At 39.0% G+C, this 21,174-nt stretch overlaps 1 protein-coding gene across 1 annotated transcript in view; it reads left to right on the top strand.

The window, feature by feature from the left end:
* The window catches only part of NDUFAF2 (NADH:ubiquinone oxidoreductase complex assembly factor 2), a 52,759-nt gene that overhangs the window by 775 nt on the left and 30,810 nt on the right, over nucleotides 1-21,174 (top strand). The gene's annotated exons all lie outside the window — the stretch shown is intronic.

Genomic DNA, 21,174 nt, shown 5'->3' with positions numbered 1-21,174 from the left:
GAGGGAAGGGAAGGGAAGGGAAGGGAAGGGAAGGGAAGGGAAGGGAAGGGAAGGGAAGGGAAGGGAAGGGAAGGGAAGGGAAGGGAAGGGGTGGCCCGTCCCGTGCTTCGGGAGACACGTGCGGTTTCACAGGATGGTGCCCTAATGCCAGAAAAACCGCTAAAGCCGATCGTCTGAGGGTTTTAGAGCGCAGCCACTGCTCTGTAGGAGGGAGGTAGGCAGCAATGGTTTGTGGTAATTAGGAGCGTTTTTGCATGTGCTTTGAAGGATAGGGCCCAAAGAAGGGCAGCGAGGCTGGTGAAGAGACTGGAGCACAAGTCCTTTGAGGACTGGCTGAGAGAGATGGGGTTGTTTAGCCTGGAGGAGGCTCAGGGGAGACTTATCGATCTCTACAACTACCTGAAAAGGGGCTGTAGCCATATGGGCATCGGTCTCTTCTCCCAGGCAACCAGTGGCAGGACGGGAGGAAATAGCCTTAAGCTGCTCCAGGGGAGGTTCAGGTTGAACATTGAGAAGAATTTCTTCACTTAAAGGGTGATTAGAGATTGGAATGGGCTGCCCAGGGAGGTGGTGGAGTCACCATCCCTGAAGGTGTTCAAGGAAAGACTGGATGTGGCACTTAGTGGTGGTGGTGTAGCTCACATCGTTGTGTTCAATCGTTAAGTTGGACTCCATGATCTCAGAGGTCTTTTCCAACCTAATTGATTCTGCAATTCTGTGAAATAAATTTTTAAATGTGCGTTCATCTCACATGTGCAGAAAAATACTTTTCTAGGTTTCTGCCTGTGTTCCAGGAGTCCAGATGCACTTACACATCACATCGGTATCTACGGATGCCCTGTGTGTTCTGCACTATGTACAATTTATGGAAGGCAGGTTTCCTGAAGTTGTCCAGATGCACATGCTATAATGTTTGTATATATGTTTTTATATCTGCACTGAGTAGTGGGCTTTGGACTTGGTATGTAGGCCCGTATGCTGTTTTCAGGGCCTCATAGAATCCTTTGTGATCCCCTGTATCTGCACATAGTTGAGTTTTTGCAGGTAGATCGGTCTACCACTTGTTCTGGATGTCACGGAGTTTCTGTTGGAGCTTGCTGCATGCAAGACGAAAGGCTGTTTTTCTTGCGTGACAGGATGGCAGTGCAAGGTGTGCTTGGTGGGCGGTTCTCTTCTTCCTCAACAGTTCCTGGATTTCTTGATTATTTTCATCAAACCAGTCCTTGTTCTTCTTGAGGGAGAACCCTAAGGATTCTTCAGAGGATTGCAGGATGCTACTTTTAATATGCTGCCAAATTGTTTCAGGAGAGGAATCTGCAGAATCTGTGGAATGGTTATCAAGCTTAGTTTGAAGGTTTGCCTGGAATCTTTCTCTTACTGTGGCTGATTGGAGATCGTTAACTTGGAGTCTTCTCCTTGGGATACTGCCCCTCTTGGGTTTGAATTTGAGATAAAAGTTGAGTTTACAGCGCACAAGCCGATGGTCTGTTTGACATTCTGCGCTGGACATCACGCGGGTATGGAGGACATCGCGGACATCACTCCGTCGCACCAAGACATAATCAATGAGGTGCCAGTGCTTAGACCTGGGGTGCATCCAGGTTGTCTTCAGACTATTTTTCTGCTGAAAGATAGTATTGGTGATGGTAAACTGTTGCTCCGCACAGAATTCTAGCAGAAGTCGACCATTATCGTTGCAGTTTCCAACACCATGCTTGCCTAATACTCCTTTCCAGGCTTCAAAGTTCTTACCTACTCTGGCGTTGAAATCACCAAGGATAATGATCTTATCATCAGCGGGCACCTTTTGGGTAAGGCGGCGCAGGTCAGTGTAAAATTTTTCTTTTTCAGCAGAGTCAGCTTGGAGAGTTGGGGCATATATACTGAAGATGACAACATGTTGGTTGTTGTTTAGTGGAAGGCGTAGGGAGATAATGCGGTCAGAGTGACCTGTCGGCAGATTTTCGAGTTTAGGGACAATGGAGTTTTTGATCATGAAGTTACAAGTATTTACAAGTATTGAGGCCATGTTACTGAGAACGCAACTGCGATGGGCAGGGCATGTCTCCAGGATGAAGGACCACCGCCTCCCTAAGATCCTGCTCTATGGTGAACTTGCCTCTGGCTGCCGCAAGAGAGGAGCCCCGAAGAAAAGATACAAGGACTCCCTGAAGCAACAACTCAGCCTCGGGCATATTGATCACCATAACTGGTCCACTCTGGCCTCTAATTGGGAGGCCTGGAGACAGTCCATTTATAACGCTGCTGATGCTTTTGAGAAAGCACGCAGATTCACCCTTGAGGAGAAAAGACAACGCAGAAAGAATCGAGCCTTGCAGAATATACCCTCTAAGGAGTCTTTCTGCTGTGTCTTTTGCAACCGGACTTGCCTTTCTCGTATTGGCCTTTTTAGCCACCAACGCGCTTGCAAGAAAAGTGGGTAGAGCCCTTCCCAAATCTTCGTTCGCGAAGCCTAGCCATGATGATGTTTTTATATAATGTCTCTTTTCTCTCCCTGCATAGGCTTGTTTATCTGCTTGCTGTACTCCATATCTTTTGCATCAGCTAGAGTGTTCTGAGACTGTGGAGGCTTTTTACATGGTATTTTTCAAAGTACAAGGAGAAGCAGAAAGTCTGAGATAGTGCAGTCTGAGATAGTGCAGTCACTTAAGTCGGTACCCTTCCATAAAGGGAGAAAGGGAACAGGTGCACACCTTCCCTTCAGAAACTTAATGTCTGCTGTGTTATTTTGCCTTCAGAGCAGTTCCCCTGACCTATTTTGCCGTACAACTTCATGAACAACTGGCAGTGACTTAAAGTAAGTCTACTCAAACAAGTGTCTGGGAAGATATTGTGAACACCGTTTTGTCAGCAGTGTGTTTTTCCTCAGGGTTAGTGTGGTACTGTAGTGCTTCCAGGTTTTCTTCATCTTGCTTTCAGATTTTGATCTTATCACTGCTGGAATTCATGGTGACTTTGAGGAGTGTACAAAAGGCTTTGTCTTTTAGCATACAGGAAGCAGTAAAAACTAGAGTCACGTTTCTTCTGCGTGATTAATGCAGTACCAGTCCTTATTAACAGTAAAAATGACTTCTTTTATCAGAACTACTGGTAGTCTTTTTCTCGATATTTGAATTTATGGTGGCATGCCTTTCACAGTGAAACCCCAATGCTGCAACTTTAGGGTTTATCTCTGTGTTTGGAATGGTAGTTGTGGTGCCCTGGAGGACAGGGCAGGTGGGACATAGCTACTGAACTCTGCAGGAGCACAGTATAAGAGGCTTTTAAGGTTAGTAATGAATTGAAATAATTGTATCTAAGACCACATCATGGCAGCCTTTGTGTTTCCCAGTTTTTCTTCAGTAAAAATGCTGAGTATTACACTCCAGAGCTGAAGTTGCTCTGATTTTCCTTTGAGCGGGAGGGTATGGCTCTGAAATGCTCTGCAGTTGCACCTCTGACTGAAGACAGTGAAAGTAGCACTTATATGAATCTTAAGGTTCTTGCATATTAAATCTATTTTAGTGATATAGATGACATAATGCAGATCTGCTGAATTATCAGTACTCCTCTGTTATTAGATGTTTCTCTCTCATTCTTCTGCTTGTTTAACTTTCTTTCACTTGATACATTGAAAGTTTTGCACCACCAGCTCGCACTGGCACAATGTTTTACTGTCACTAAAAAGGAGAGATCTCTTTCCTCTATTTTCTTTCTCACTGCCGCTAACTTTTCGTGGTCATTTATTTGACATAGCAAATAGTTTTCTACTTCCTGTAGAAGACTTAATTAAAACCATAGCATAAAATGACTTGATGAAGAATAAATTGCAAGCTAAAGCTGGCACAGAAGTGGGAATGAAGAGGATGAGCTCTTAAATAGCAAAAGTATGCAAGATGTCTTGAAGCATAGTGAAGAACTAGAACTTTTACAGAGTGTCTAATAATGCCTAACCATACTTACCTTTATTTCTCTAATAATTTGCTATAAAGATTTTTAATTCCTTCAATCTGACCCAGTCAAATGGATATTATCTGGGGAAAACTGTATATTAAAAACAATATTAAAAAGCAGAATAAGAAATCTGGCAAAGAGCTAATGTTTGATTCACTCTTCCCATGCTCCTCTTCCAACTTTGAAATCAAACTAAGGGAAAAGTTTCTGTAACTTAGCTTTACAAACTGAAATTTCAGATACTCAAAAATTTCAGCACATCTTCCATAAATGTGTTCATTGACAGCCGGTTAATTCTCCTTTTTTTTTGGTGTAACTAGAGAACAGGAAAATGCATATGGGAAATACTACGGTGATTATGTGTGAAAATACTACTTGTGAAAATTCTGCTTATTTTCTGTATATTTGTCACTGTGCTCTAGCTCTGGCTTTAGATGATCTGAAAAAACTTTAACCCCTCAGCATCAGCAAAATGAAAGAACTCCGAAAGGAGTAAGCAAGACTTCCGCTCTCTAAGAAAAAATTGATGGTGGTGTTTTGGGTTTTTTTTGTGAAAGTGTTCAAATTTCGCTTTTGATTCTGTTGATTTTGTTCTGTGTTATAATAATTAATGGAACTCACTGTTAGATATTCTTGACCATGGGATGTGAGTTGTAACAGTCATTAAACAGGGATGAAAATAACTAGAATGAGAACAGCATCAGGGGAATGGGTTTCAATAAATTCAGAAAACAGATAGGAAATATCCTGTGAATATCTTAAGAAGAATAAGTAAAAACTTATCTAGGACAACTCATAGCTGTACCTTCTCCAGCTGTTAAAGGAACAAGTACAAATTACCCTCATGGGGATGAAAACCAGGAAGTATAGCAGTAAAGTAACTGGGCTAAATAATGAGTTTTTAATGACGACAAAACACAAAAAAGCTCCATGAATCAGGTATGGGTGCTGGAAAAACAGAGAAACAAGTAATAATTTGTAAGTATATTCATAAGGGAGTGAGTGAAAACTGATGTTAAATTAATTCATTTGAGAAGATAGGTTCTTATCAAATTTTTTTTCTGAGTGGATAATACTGCAGTGTTTAGCCCTTTTGGTGTGCAAAATTTAAGAATATGGATTATGACTTAGCTATGTTGGTGCAAAGCAGGTTGGCAACTATTCTTGGAATAGTATGAAATGTTACCCTGCCAGATGCAGGGGATCCACCTGTCAAAGTTCAGAACTACTGTAAATCTTTATGAGGCATTTGGATGAAGAACAATAAAGTATTTTTATTACATTTGCACGTCAAACTGTGCAGGAGGAAACTGGGAGTAGCTGGGAACATGTCATGGCAGGTCACTGTCAAATTGTCACACAATTCAACTAGGGGACCCACTGGAATCAAGACATATTTATACTGATTGTGGAATCAAGACATACACAGAATGTGGATCTCCACAACTGACAGCATGTAGTACAGCATGTATCATATTAGTACTGTTATAAATTTCATTTTTGTGACGTCCTAATTTGGATACCCATTTTCTTCTTCCATTTCCAACTGACAGACTTTCACCCACTTGCCTTACAAAATGGATTGTCTTGTGAATGCGTATTATTATTATTTTAAGATACAGTTTTCTCTGAACCTAGCTAGCCTCTTGCTACAGTCCCTTGTTATGTGGGATTACTTGGATGTAGGCGATTCTACGTCCATTAAATTTCCCCACCCACTGGAATCTCCACTGTAATTTATGCCTTTACTTCTGTGGATGGCAATCCCTGCATTGTCAGTTGATATAGTTTGAAGCTGGCTCCCTGCCAAGTCTCCAAACCTTACCACCAGAAGTCCCCCCCCCCCAACAAAAAAAAACCTCAGGGAGAAGAGGGAGAAAAAACTAAGAAAAACCCGAAAACGAGAGAGAGGACAACCAAACTGATATATATAAATATATTTACACTTATATACAATATCACAAGGGAAAGGGAAAGGGGAAGGGGAAAAGGAACAAAACTAAAATAAAAAAAAAAAAAAATATATATATATATATATATATATCCCAATCAGTAGCCCAAGATCTAGTAACTAAAGAACAAAAGAGTTAGCAAAGAAGATATCTCACTACTCTCCTGGGACAACCGAGAGTCGCTCCGGAACGATCGCCGGCAACCTCTGTCTCCCAAGGTCGGCAAGGCCTAGCCAGGCTCCCCAACACGGCAGACTCAACAGCAGGGAACCTGCACCTCCAAGCCGCCGGAAGGAAAGAGAGCGAAGGCCTCTCCTCCTCTCTTCTTATAGTCTGGCTTACGTAAAAATCGTAGGGAATACTGGGTAAATCTGGACCCTTCCTTGGTTACAAACTGGTCACCAAGGAAGGCCTAGCCCAAACCACCACATCAGTATAGAAAAGGTTCTAGGTTTCAACTATTCCAGAGCTGGGAAGTATGCCAGTCTTCCCTCAGGTTTGTATGATCTTGTGACTGAGGAGAAAGCAATTCATTCTGACGCTAGGGAAGTGATTACAGATGGTAACACCCACTGCCTTGGGTTTTGGTAACCAACTGGCTCTCCCAACATTTTTGAGCAGCATCCTGCATTGGTCACAATTCTCTACAGCAGGGTCACATCGACATTTGTGGGCTTTTATAACTTGTGAAGATATGAATGGGGGAAGGTAATAGAAATTGAGGAAGGTGTATAGAAAATAAAATGCAGAAAATTTCTGAAGCTCAATTTTTAAAGAAACCAAGAATTTAGAAGTGCTGAGAGAGCAATGCTCTCTCTTTAAGTGTTGGAGAGTGTTATTTGTTGTACAGTAGGAAAATCTGCAGCATATGTTGTTCGTATTTTACCCAGTGCCCTGATAGATAGAGACCAGTTCAGGATGGGAACAGCACTGGAAAGAAAATGAGTTGTAGAGGAAGCCCTGTAGAGACAGTCAGCTGTTGGGTACAGGTTTCACTGCAAAGTCACTGCAGTGTGTCTGCACTGTGTTTGCTGTCTGTCCTGTGGATTTGGGGAGGACTGAGTAGCTCTAGCACAGTGATGGGCCTAATGTGCTTGATTCCTTTGTACTGTACTTGATCAAATATTACAGAAAGAGCATGCAGAAAGAACGTGCCTTCTGTCTCTTGACTTAGACTTGGTGAGTCTATCAGGACAGGCTGGGCTTTGTTTCAGACCAGCAGGGATATCCCACCTTCAGCAGGAGGTGTGAGTGGATGGTATAGGTAGTACCTACACTGGCTTTTCCTTCAAGCAAAAGCTGTCTCACACCTTTCTTTTGGCCTGCCCTAGTCTTCAGCAGGGGTTTGGAATAGAAATACATGAAGTGTGTGATGCAAAGAATGTTTCTTTTCTGTCAGTTGTGAATTGTGCTCTCCTACGCTCAGTCCAGAGTACCGGACATTCTTGGAACCTGAGGCCTTTTCTGCATTAGTAGGGAGTAGTAGGTACAAGTGGTTGATGCTGAGTTTCCTCACACCTCCATCACTTGTGATTCTGAGAGTTTTCTTCAGGTTAAATTTCTTGTGTTTTGCTGGGTTAAGTGACTGCCCAGAGTCACTCCAACTCCTACAGAGTTGGAGATCTCAAAGAAAGTAAAAAAGTGTTAGGTATGTGCTTCAGATGTGGCTTTCACATTGCCTTGGCACCTAATATCCTGTTATTTTTTGAAATGTTTTATAAGTGAGGATTTTTTCTTCAAAAAGGAAAGTTGTGCATATAGAAACTACTTTGAGATCTAAGTAATCATGTGGTAAATAGAGGCATCACAGGATTCACTACAAAACCTCACCTGCTTTAATTCAAGTCACTACAGTAGATGTAGTCTCACCAATATCCTAAGCTCTTGAATGTCCAGGTCAAACTCAAGATGTAGCAACTGTACCCTGAGACCACCTTTACATGTTTGTTGTCAAAGGAAAGTTGACTTGTGTTCCTGGTTTTGACTGTCTCTGAGTAACTAGGTTATTAGGAGAAGAGATAGCAATTTAAATAAGTTGTTGTAAAGAAGTGGTATCCATTGTCAGTGATGTGCAAGTGCTGGTTTTAACATGTGTTTTGCCTTAATTCCAAAAGTTCTAATGAGTAATGGCAAGAAGATATGAGTTTGCAAGAGTATTGTATTCTCCTGGGTGAATACAGAAAGGATTGGCATTTTGGAGAGGAAGACAGATGTAAGACTGTGCTGTTTGTCTGGTTATTATCTTATTTCTCTTGAAAGAAAGTGAATGTTTAAAATCCCTAGACTGTGAGAATAAGAGGTCAATAAATTCAGTAGAAAAAGTAATGGCTAGAAATAGAAAAGGAGTTAAGAAAAATTTTAGTGTCAATATATAGAGAAAAGATCCTTAAAAATTAACTGTTCTGGCCACAGGAATACAGGAGAATTCAAAATTGGAGTAGTTAATTTTCTGAAATCATGTTTAATGTTTATCAGAGACTTTTATTTTCAAGTGGGAAAAAAAACTATCATCTTCTAAGTCAGGTCAGACATTCAGCACTAACTATAGTGAGATAGGCTTATCTGGAAGTAAAGATGATTCTGTACTTAATGACATTCTGTAAGTGGTGGTTTTTTACAAGATTACCTTAAAGTGATGACAGTGATTAAACAGTACAACTACACTATGCTTGTCATTAGAGGAACATCCAGCATAGCTCATTAACTGAGAAATGACTCTTCAGTTGCCAGTCTTAAACTGGGTGTGATAAAAGATGGGAACAGACAATTGGGTAGTACTGATTGATGACTCATTTCAGTATTTCAGACAAGTATTTCACTAAATAGATTAGATTTATCAACATAATTAATTTGTTTTTTCTTATTAGATAACATACTGTCAGGGCATTGCCATGGCTTTGGTACATGATTAATTTTTCTTTCTGCAGAAAATATTTTTTAAATTGCAAAACAAATTCCTCATAGTTTATTACAACCAAATATATCTTACTGGAAATAGCTGGTTCCATTTTTCATTGAAAATAATTTATAAAAACTCTTAGTAACTGGTTTATTTAAAAAATGCAGGAAGATGAGGCACTAAATACTTAAGATGTGGTATATAATTTTTTTTTTTGACAGGCTGATTAATGAGCAGCTTTTATTTAAACTTTTTCAATTTCTTCATTTGTTCTCTTATCTATTATAATGATTAAGAGTTAAAATGAGTACTGTGAAGTACCAGCATATGCAAGTTTTTATAAGAACAGTAGGTCATCATCAATAGAGTAGTTTATGTGTCAGTGTTAAAAACATGGTTCAAGTTTTGAGGTTACCTTTGGGGGAACAGCAGACTCAGGTTTGACTTGTTTTGGACCTGCAGCTTACCAGGAACAGCTGGATAAAGCCCAAAGCATTCTGTATTCCATAGGTTTTTACATGTTGCATAAGCTCTGCATTAGGGGGCCATATGTGGCCTGAGCTTCTGATGCTGCGAACTTTAGGAAGGAAACTGGTAAGCCAAAGTTTCTTGGTACTCTTATAAATACCTTATAAATATCTAGAAATACAAGTGGCATTACCAAGTTTCAGGTGTAAATTTTGTTAATAATTGAATGCAAGCACTGACTAATTGTGGGAAACGTTTTCTTCATGTGAAATGCCCACTCACATTTGCATAAAAGGCCTGTATCTTGTGAACAAAGTTCTCAACAAACCAGAAATGTGCAAATAAAGAAGAATCTGTATAAGGAAAAGTACTAAGCATTCAGTTGCATGATACATGTAAGATGTCCTAAATCTGATTGAATGCAGACTTCAATAGAAGTATATACACCATTTTATGAAAGTTAGAAAGATTTATGGTTCTGTTGAGATTAAAGGAATCCTCTGTGCTAGTTTTAGTAATTCCTTATTTTCTATTTTAGGAAGTGGCCTGTTGCCTTCCTGTGCATCAGAAGTGTAGAGAATTTCTACTTTTCTTAAAAATATGCTATAAAATATAGTTTTGCGTTGCAGACTAGACTGAAACATTCCTGTAATGTGATGATGTAATTTATCCCTGTAATTTATGATGATTAAGAGAGTGGAAGGAGCGACATCTCTCCAAAGCGTATCTTCTGAGGTTAGAGCTATGGTTTTCTTTTGACTCTGAATGCTAGCTTTCTGGATAACACAAATGACATCTGAGGAAGAGGCAGAAATTTATTATGATTGTATGAAGCATTTGTAAGCTGAGTATCGGGTGTTGCAGGTAATTGTACAGAATATTTCTGAACATAAAAGGTAGTTTTGCAAACTAGTTTTTCAAATGTTGCTGGAAAGCTGATACATTTGGTTTTAGTTTTACATGCTTAATGTTAAGATACTAATGAAACATTTGAATTTTGATCAACAAATAGAAAACAAAATTTTAGAAGACTTAATTATCTTGGATATGAAAATAAGCCTATGGAGAAAGTGTTTGGTGGTTTGTTTTTTTTTCACAAAGGAAGGTTTTTTCCAGATACACACACTCACAGTCCAGCAATACCTGGCAGTTGGAGGCTTATCCAGGTGGTGGCAATGTTGTTTCAGGAACAACAAGCATTGACAGCTGAGTATTACTTTCTGGAGCAATTACAGAATAAACAAACCTACCTCTAAAGTAATTGTGGGTATGTGTGTTTGTACAGAAATAAAACTTGCAGACTGCTGGCTTCTAGGAATGACAAAATAGCTTTTCAATCTGGGTGATACGTTATGCAGCAAAAGCAATTGCACTTTGAAGAGCTCACTGCAGATTACAAAAGCATTAACATGATGCCTTAAGCCCATAATGATTTTCTTATTTTTCTACCTTACAAGTTTTATAGGTAATAGAAGTAGATTTTAGAAATAAACCCCTTTCTCCCTCCTCCCCGTAGTATCCCTTAGTTTATATTCCTCAATCCTTTCACCCCATTCTATACTCCCTATATCACCCTATCCCCATATCTAGTAGAAAATATTTAGTCTCTTGTCAAGGCAACCCTGTCTTGTTTGGAGAACGCTTGTATCTTGGCCTAAACCGCAGGACAGAGTCAAAGAACTGGGTCACCCTGCTCTCTGTACGCTGAAGATGAAGAAGATGATGAAGAGGGGGTCCCAAAAAGCACCCCAGACCCAATTTCGAGAGGCGGGCCAGGGGGTGGACCAGGCCAAAAGTTATAGGGTGGACACACTTAGGATTGGCCAAATATTACTATAAATGTAACATCTCGGGCACAGCCCGGCGCGCGCGTCGTAACATCTATTGCCTTGGCATAATTAAACCCTTTCTTATCTCACCCCAGCTAAACGGCTCCTGAATTTTTTTTTCGTAACACCAGTTGAGCAGGCATCACATGAAAAATCAGTGTTTAGTTGCAGTGATATAGAATCATGGAATCCCTAAGGTTGAAAAACACCTCTGAGTTCCTTGAGTCCAACCTTTGATTTGACTTTAAATTTGATTTTAAATTTGACTGTCAGCTAAACCATAGCACTAAGTGCCATGTCCAGTTGTTTCTTGAACACTTCCACCACCTTCCTGGGCAGCCCATTCCAACGCTTAACAACTCTTTCTGTGAAGAAAGTCTTCCTGATGTCCAACCTGAATGTCCCCTGGTGCAGCTTAAGACTATGTCCTCTCATCCTGTCTCTAGCTGCCTAGGAGAAGAGACTGATCCCTACCTGGCCACAACCTCCCTTAACATAGTTGTGGAGAGTGATAAGGTCACTCCTGAGCCTCCTTTTCTCCAGGCTGAACAACCCCAGCTCACTCAACTCCTCCTCATAAGACTATGACTCTTACCCAGCTTCTTTGCCCTTCTCTGGACATACTCAAGCACCTCAATATCTTTCTTGTAGTGAGAGGCCCAGAGCTGAACACAGGACTCAAGGTGCAACCTCACCAGTGCCCAGTACAGGGGCACAATGACTTCCCTGGTCTTGCTGGCCACACTATTGCTGATACAGGCCAGGATGGCATTGGCCTTCTTGGCCACCTGGGCACGTGCTAGCTTATGTTCAGCTGTTGTCAGCCAGCACTCTCAGGTCCTTTTCCGCCAGGCAGCTTTCCAGCCACTCTGCCCCAGCCTGTGGCAGGTTGTTGTGGCCCAAGGGCAGGACCTGGCACTTGGCGTCGTTGAACCTCATACATGGATTCAGCCCATGTATCCAGGCTGTCCAGATCCCTCTGCAGAGCCCTCCTACCCTCCAGCAGATCAACACTCCCACCCAACTTAGTGTCATCTGTGAACTCACTGAGGGTCCCCTCATCCAGATCATCAATAACGATATTGAACAGGACCGGGCCCAGTACTGAGCCCTGGGGAACAGCACTTGTGACCAGATGCCAGCTGGGTGTAACTCCGTTCACTACCGCTCTCTGGGCCTGGCCATCATGATGGTTTTTAACCCAGTGAAGGGTGCACCTGTCCAAGCCATGGGCTAATAGCTTTTCCAAGAGAATGCCATGGGAGACAGTGTCAAAGGCTTTACTGAAGTCTGGGTAGATAACATCCACAACCTTTCCCTCATCTACTAGGTAGGTCATAGAAGGAGATCAGGTTGATCAAGCAAGACCTGCCTTTCCTAAACCCTGCTGGCTGGGCCTCTGATCCCCTGGTTGTCCTGTACATGCCACGTGATGGCACTCATAATAATCTCTTCCATGTGTTTTTCCTTTTGCTGCCAGAAGTGAACTGACAAGAGGCATGGTATGTTAATCTCTCTGACTTGCAAAACCAGGAATAACAATAAGTAGTCATACAGACAGGCAGTAACTTGCATGTTATCTGTTGCTACAGCCAGGTTTGCTCTTCAGTGTGTATATTGGTATTAAACTGAGATGCTGATCGTGTTAAATTCTGCCTGCTGGTATTAAGGTTTATATGCTGTACATTTGTAACTTTTAATTATTGTGGGTTTGGCTTGAAAACCTGTGTTGATTCTTTCAGCAGAGGCGTGTGGAGACGGGATGGTTTGGTGTGGGTTTCTTTTTTTTAGGTCTCTGATGGCCAAAAAAATCAGATAGTAAAAAGAATACTTCTTTAGAAATTTCCTTGTGTGAATAACTTTTTTCTGTAGTGTATAGAGAAAGAAGCATTGCAGTGCTAGAAAGAGAGTTGTTTTTAATAGGTGGAATAATCTTAGCAGAGTTTGTTAATCATGCTGATTTGAACAGCTGCCACCTGTAGAGTTGAGAGTAAGAGAGCTGAGTGTGTTGCAAACATGATCATTATATCTATCAGGATTGTTGGCATTATGCCTGCTTTATAACTAAATTCTATGCCTTTTAGTTTCATTATTTTGAGGAGAATTCAACTATGTTTCTGGTTCCAAAGGAGGAAAAAAATCCATCATTAATATGCATAGGAAGAACAAACCACCCACTCCGTGTAAGGTTTTAGGGTTTGAAATTGTATTAAGAAATTAAAGAACAGATTTAACCTGGAAGAGAGTGCGAGTGTGTCAGTAGCCAGTACAGGAAACATTTTTTTCTAATATGTCTGTATAATTAATTTCAGTGCATTACTTAAATGAATTAAGGTTAAGAAGATTATAAATACTGTCTACATACTTTGTGGATTGTGATTCTCATGTAAAAAATTTATATGTCCACTTTTGCTTGTACATAATTTGGTATATCTTTTTTTAGAAACTGTTATTGTAAAATAAGACTACAAAGAAAATTAAAGCATTTAAATAAAAGTAATGGGTCTACACTCTCATTTAAAAAGGGAAGATAGAATGGAATAACAAAGAGCTGAACAAAAGAGTGCAGTTGAGAAACCATAGTAAAAGAAATTTAAACAGGAAGGTTGGCATGCTACCCTGTGGGCCACTGTAACCTTTTCGGTTTCTCCTAAAGAATAGAGAAGGTGGTAAAGAATTAGGTCTGACTTCTACTTTGTACAATAAGTTTCTTGTGTTCTTTATAGATCTTTAGAATACCAAATAAAGTTGCTGTCATCAGAGGCTTGATAGTCTTAAGGTCAGAATTACAAAGATAAGAACTGCTTTGCTTGGAGGAGAGGGAAGAATCAGTTTCATGCTCAGCTTCTGGATACAGGGATAGAATAGAAAGGAAGTACACAAAGAAATTAGTGTGACAGGTTGAGGGAAAGGAAATTGTGAAATAGGGAGATAAGTGAGATCTTAATTTGTAAATGTCCCTTCTTCAGGGCCATGTGCATATGAAATGCAACATGTTATCATTTGATCCTCCTTGAAGTGAAGGACTGATTTGACTATCCTTGTTCATCTAGATGATCTGGAAGCACCATCGAGGGGAACTGCAGTCAGTATGAAATTTGCTTCTGATGAGAAGAGGTCAAAGAAGGGGCGGATTCTGGCAGACTTGTACAGGCAGTGGTCAGTGCTGTAGGAATTGAAAATGTCACAAGCTTTGGAAGTTACAAAGCTCATGTAGTGATTGACATTTTGTATCTGTAAGAGGGATATCAAACTCAGGGATGATGAAAAGTTGGTCCAGAGAACTACAATCAGAAAGGCGGATTGAAAAGATATCCACTGCAAAGTCTGAGGAGCTGAACATACTAGCCACAACAGACTTTAAGAGAAGTGAAGTCCTTGAAATAGGGTAAAATCCAGTCACTGATATCCAGAGGCAAAGCACCATGGGCTGCAGGGGAATCTCCATTCTGACACCTGGAGCACCTTCTCACCCTCCTTCTTTGCTTGACCTTGGTGTCTGCAGAGCTGTTCCTCTCACATATTCTCAGATTGAAATGAGGTGCTGTGTAAGCAGCTTCTGTGCCAGTGTTGGAAGATGGGCAGCTCCTAGATTTGGGTCTGACCCAGATATGTAATAGCATGAGATAATGTCCAAAAAATGGAGCCAGAATCTCTTGTGAACTTGAAGGTGAAATGAGGTTGACTCTCTTGATTAACAGAAGTTTGTCATTGATGAAAGGGAGAGATCTTGTTCTTCCTTTACTATCTGTCCTTCAAGCTGGCAGTAGCATTCATGAGACCTGTTGCTGTGCCAGTTCAACTCAATTGAAAAAGTTGAGCATGTGGTCCCATGAGGTATGAAGCTGGGACAAAGGAAGAAGATGGAACCTTTGAGCTAAAAGTGAGGTGGGAGATTGGTGACTCTGAGTGGGGGAACCTAGGAGTACATCCCTTCTTGTGTAGCTTAATCTTTGGTGTTTCTGTAGGATTACGGATGAGATTCTCATTTTTGTTTTGTGTTAGAACAAAACATGGATTTTTTATATGCTGAAATAATAAGTTTAGTGTGATTTGTTACTATGATCACAGGTTTTTGGCAGGTATATTAAATATTTTTTTCAGTCCTGAAAGAAACCATTTAACCCTGTCACCAGAAGAGATTATCAAATTGAGCATTTTAATAGACTTTACAGAAAGTTTCTGCCAGTGGATTCTCTACTAATCAGTCTATGTGGTCTGTGCAGATGCGGTATGATGGTATAAGGTAATGCTTCCGAGGAGTTCTTTGTCAATACCAGACCAAGAGTTTTCCCATTTAGCCAAGGGACAGAAAATAAATTTAGCTTGATTGATACAGACCCATATGACATAGAAGTCTACCTGTCTCAGGTTATAGAAAGAAGCTTGCAGAGGAGTTTGAAAACAAAGTAGCTTGTAGTTGAAGTGAAAAATAGAAAACCTGTAGAGTGTCTAAAGACACAATTGAACTGCTCACAGTTCCTGACTAGAAAAACAATCGTTGCAGCAGTGTTATAAATTCATGAGTAGGGTAGGATGCATATGCCAAGTCAGGAGAAAATTACGTTGTTGTAGTTGTGCCTGCATGACAGATTTAACAGTGTGGAAAATCAGGAAAGTCTTTGTGAAAAAATCTTATGCAAAGAGAACATATACATTGGAGAGAAATCCTGATTATAGAGGCTAGAGAGCTTCAGTTCTAAAACAATATCAGAAAGAAAGGAGGCATTCTTCATCATGATTATGTGGAAAGGGAGGATAACAAGACGTGGTTTAGACATGCTGATTTTAGTATCAAGATCATACATCTATTTGCAGGTGTCAGAGGGAGACATCTTAAGACAGAAGGAGGCAAATCTTTAAATTCTTAGAAGAGAAGAATGTGGTTTTGTGTATGAAATGGGTGAACCCTGATAGTAAGCTCAGAAGAACTGTGGACAGTGCTTAGCAGTAACTTGTATCAGAAAGAAATAGTAAAAATGATTGGCATTATGTTGTGGTATCTGTACAACAAATATTTGTCTGAAGGATGTTTGTGTTGCAAAGATTGCAGTGTCTCCAGAGGTGAAACACAGAAAGACAATAGGGGATGAAGGACAGCCAGTGCCATGAGGCACTTGCCTTGTAAGTACAGCAAGATAATTATTAGTTACATGTTTCTGAGAGCAGCTGTTAGAACAATTGCTGCAAATGCTGTAGTGCACTGGAGCTTTCTAGCTCATTTTGATAACACAACAGAAAAAGGTGGAAGCCAATGAAGTAATGTAGAGAGCAAATATAACTATAGAAAGAAATGGTATGGTAGAGTTTTTTGAAAGCAGTATTGTTGACAGACTGTAAAGAGGAAATGTTATGAAAGGCCAAAGAAGTATACATTGGCGATAAGGTGAGAGGGGCAAAGTCTTAGATCAAATCAGAAATTTTCCTCATAATGAATATAGTTAGAAAGAAATGGAATTAGAGGGACTGAGAAGTTTAGGAAAGTGCTAGCTGCTCTTGTAATCAGCAAAGCAATTCAGAGAGGGGAAGAGAACAAAAATGCATAGGCATTTAAGATTTAGGAGAGTCTTATGCTGCAGTGGTTTTTATTTTTTTTTCCTCTACCAAGTAGGGAATGTGCATTATTTTCTCAAATTAACCCACTGTTCATTAATGCCTATTTTTTATTTAACATTTAGTTTGAAGTATTGCATAAATGTATAGTGTGATATAAAAACGTCAGCGTAATCTCTGCAGCACTCAATTCATTGGCTTTCAGATGGTGCACCTGCTCCTTAGAAGGCAGTAGCTTTCAGTATAATTTGAATTATATTTAAGTATTGGTCCCATTAACATACAATGAGAAATTCAATTGCTGTGTGCAAGAATGTTTTATCTCTAAAGTGTAATATCTAAAATTTACAACATAATTTATTTTATTTTATAAATTGGAAAATTCTGCACTTTAATGTTAGATGGAAATTTGAGCGGCTGCATTTGGAAGTGCTTCAACACTCCGCGCATTAATAAAGTGTCATGACCTAGAACTTGGAGGATATGGGTAAAATAGAAGTAATTGTTTTTGAGAAATAGTGGTGAGGTTTTGAAATAAGGCAGAATGAAGTTAAACTCTAAAATTGAATAGGAACAAGAGACCAATAATAGTGAATTAATACAATTAGGATGGCTTCTTGGTTCCTGTACTTTGCATATATTGCAGCAAGCTCTATCATTAGTACTCTGGATATTTTGAGAAATAGAACCAGATTGTCTTGTTATGCCTACCTTCCTTTCTGGCAGGCTCCACAGATAAAAATAACCAAATAATGTTCAAGAATCTGTTATAATGAAAGCTGTTATAATACATTCAGTAATTACCATTCTTACATCTACCCTAGCAGAAGTTGTAGCTAAAACTTGTTCATGGAAACTGTATGTGTTACGGAACATCTTCCTCACATGAAACAAAACCAGAGTTCTGTTGAAATAACATTTTCAGAAAAGTTGAGGGCTCTTTTGTCGTGATCAGCAGACAACATTCTAATTAATAGCAAGTTTATAAGGGTCAGTCTAATAAGAATAGTTTAAAAGGGAGCCCAGGAATTTTTCTCTGAGTGATTTGACCTCCTTGTTTGCCAGAGCATAAGATTTCACCTACCCTAAGTAGTGCAAGTGCCTCTGCAGCTGCTTGGTCCTTTATTTGAGACTAACCTGATTTTTGATACTGACTGGTGCTCCCACGTAGTTACTGTCTTTTAAATCAGTAAGTTATACTTAAGTTTAAGAAAGCAGTCTGGGAAGTTGTATAGGTCAGTTTTGAGGGTTTGGAATTATGATCAACTCTTAGGTCATTCCAGTTGCCATAAAATAGAAGGCAGGGCAGGTAACTGAGGGAGTTGCCAGCAAACAGAAGACAACTTGACCAAAGAAATGATATAGTGGTATATTAAGTGATAAAAGCTCAGTACATTGAAAGTCTTCTGCAAGGCAATTATTCTGTAACTCACTTTGAGGTTTCTTCCCTCATTTTGATAATTAACTGAAGGATTGGTGTATACAGAAAGAAGATGCCCCTTTGAATTTTCTATAAACTGAAAGACAGTCTTGTGTTTTGAAATGTGGTATTTGTACTGAAACATCCAGAAGAGTATCATTCTTTTCAGTGATGGTAAAGTGCAGGTCAGTAAGCTCTCCACCCACCCCACCACAACATTCATCTGTGAAGAGAAGAAAACAAATAGGAAGTCAGTTAGTTCTTAACTACATGAATAGATAAATCATCTTTATTAGTGAATTTCTCTTTGTGAATTCTTCTTACCTCCTTGCCACATAATAAAGAAATATTTAGTTTGCTTGCAAGTTGGAAAAGTGGTGGTGTTTTACATATTTTGTGTCAGTGCTTAGAGAAGAGAGAAACAAATGTTTTTCTAAAGCAAAATATTTGAACTGCTATAATATACTTGGTAGGCTGTGTGTACTTTTAAAGCTACTATAAGAAACAATAATTAAATGAGAAACTTATTGCTTTACTGTACTCAGGAAACATCAAACTATTCAAAACTCTACTGAAGTTTTGATTTTGGTAATTTATGTATCTGTTTTCTATTTCCACCAACATATAATGTAAGTTGAGATTTAGAAGAAACTGTCTCTGTGAACTGTTTTGATGCTATAGAAAATTCTTTAAGTTGTATTGCAACTAATTAATTTCTGGGGGTTTATCACTGCAAAATACTGCTAAATCAATAGGTTCAAATGACTGATTTGAGAGCATTTGGAATGTTTTGAAGGCCTTTCTATTTTCTTCTAAAAAGAACAGATTTTACATAATTTTTTATGTAAAATAAAAAAGAAACAGGTAATTTTGCATGGATTATTTTGAACCCTTTCAATGGTAGAGTGAGATAACGAGGAGAAAAATTACTTGTCTCAAGCTGGAAGGGAGTATATCTGGACTGGCTCTATTTTAGTGCAGTTCAAATTCTAACATGAGAAAATTGCAGAAATTTACAATTCAAAGTGTTTCATCAGGGAGAAATCCATAGATTGTTTTGACACTCAGTTAGAAATTCAGCATGAAGATGGACGTCTCATGAAATTTGCAGCTGCTGGTTGAATTTATATTTCCATAAAGGCCCTCAACAGCAGCCTGCACGGGAAGTGGGGGAAAAAATGACAAAAAATTGCGAGGCTAGCATTTTTTCCTCAGCCTTATAGTAGCAAATTACTTGTAGTAAGGTCTTATACTGACCAGGATTAAAAAGAAATATAGGCAGCCAGAAGGGAAAGATTTTTCAGTTTAACTGATTTGAACTAGGAATGTGTCTGAATTTTGATATTGAAATACACATTTAGTCATCTGTACATATGTAAAATGCAACTGCAAATCAAAAGTGTCCTTAAACTGAAAAATAAGATTCTTACTGGTAATTATAGAATATTTATCATAGAATTTGATTTTATAATAAATTCTCAGGATAAAAAAATGAATGGTATTGAAATACACTAAAGTAGGTTGTCTCCTAAGGGTGAAAATCTCATCTCATCTTTGTCTTTCTCCCTCTCATTCATATGCACACACAGATAGGAGAGGATGTGTAAGATCTGAATTTATTTTTCTGAATAACAAGTCTCATTATATTGATCATTTAAAAAACAAACATGCATTCAGAAAAATAAATCCATGTTGTCAAAACAATTAGTAACAAATGACATTGAGACAAATGCTATAACAGAATTGAACAAATTTGTCTTTTTTATTTAGAAAGTTTTGTATATTCCTGTCTATTTCTGGTTTTGTGAAAGGATCAGGGCAGGAGGGGGAAGAAGTTAAATACTTCTGAAGTATCTCCTTTTTTGATAGAAGAATTGTTATCAGCCTTGAGAGATTCTAAGTCCCTTGACAACTTTGTTTCAAAATACCTGTGCATCTTAAGACTATGGAAAAGTTTAATGGTTAGGTGTTTTCATTCATCTTGGTGTTGAGAGATTTCTTCATGCAACTCCCAGGCACAGCAAGGCAGATGCACCCACTGAGCTGTGCTCAGAAGCCTTTTCCTTATAGTCAGTGGTCTGCATCCTATGCTGCAGTTCCGTCATGTCTTGCAAGGTCAATAAAAATAAGTTTTGAGGTCAGTAGACACCTCAGTGTTGCAGAAATTGAAAAGGGACTTCTCCATAGCTGGACAATGCAGAGTTGTGCTTTTGTATAGCTAGACACGAGTTGGTAGGTTTGATATCAGCGTGGTTTCTTACTGTATCACATATCTTAGCTGCTCACACCAGAAAGGAATGAGTTAGAATGCTAATGAGGTTAATTGAATAATTTTGCAATATGAGAATCTCTATGAATGTCATTATTTCTGAGAACTTGCATTTTTGAGGTTAAATTGGTGAAGTGTGGTAAAGTGTAGTAAAGTATTTTTAATTTTACTTTTAAAAATTAAAATATGGTTTAGGAACCTCCTAGTCTTTGATGTACAAGGAAATTAAATTATTTGGTTATAGAGTTTGTAAGTATCACAGCTTGTGTTTTTGTGGTTGTAAACACTGTGTATCAAACACATATATTATGGTTATTGCAAGCTATGCAATTCTAAAGGCTGCAGTCCAAGAGTAGTCTTTTTTCTTTCACTGGCATCAGCATAAGTGCTTTCACATAGAAACTTTTATATGTATTTATTTGCTACAATAGTTCCAGTTGGTGCTTTGGTGCTTTAGCTTCTAGTGACAAAATACTCTTATATCAATGAACACACAATTCAGTATTTAAGTAGTTGATGATGAGGTACTTACATACTGTGAAAGCGCATAGACCTCAGTATTTGCTGTTTAGTCTAAAATTTGCTTAGATAAGCTGGAACTGTGAAAGTAGACAAGGGAAAACTGTCACTCTATGTTGCTTTTTGCATATGCTTTACTCTTTCTAACTTGAAAAGTGAACACAGAAACTCTGAGAGTTGAGTAAAAAAATAAATTAATGAGTGACTTAGATGTAAAAAGCTTTGACTTACAGGTAGTCCTTGGTCCCAGCTATTCCACTTTAGTTTTTTTCTGCTCAAATTAGCTTTGAAAGCAGATCAGATATTGCTGC

Source organism: Neopelma chrysocephalum, unplaced genomic scaffold (genome assembly GCF_003984885.1).
Source record: "Neopelma chrysocephalum unplaced genomic scaffold, ASM398488v2 Primary Assembly neopelma1_97102, whole genome shotgun sequence".
Taxonomy (NCBI): Eukaryota; Metazoa; Chordata; class Aves; order Passeriformes; family Pipridae; genus Neopelma; species Neopelma chrysocephalum.
The sequence above is the reverse complement of the archived record's forward strand: the minus strand, read 5'-3'. Positions and strand labels throughout refer to the sequence as shown.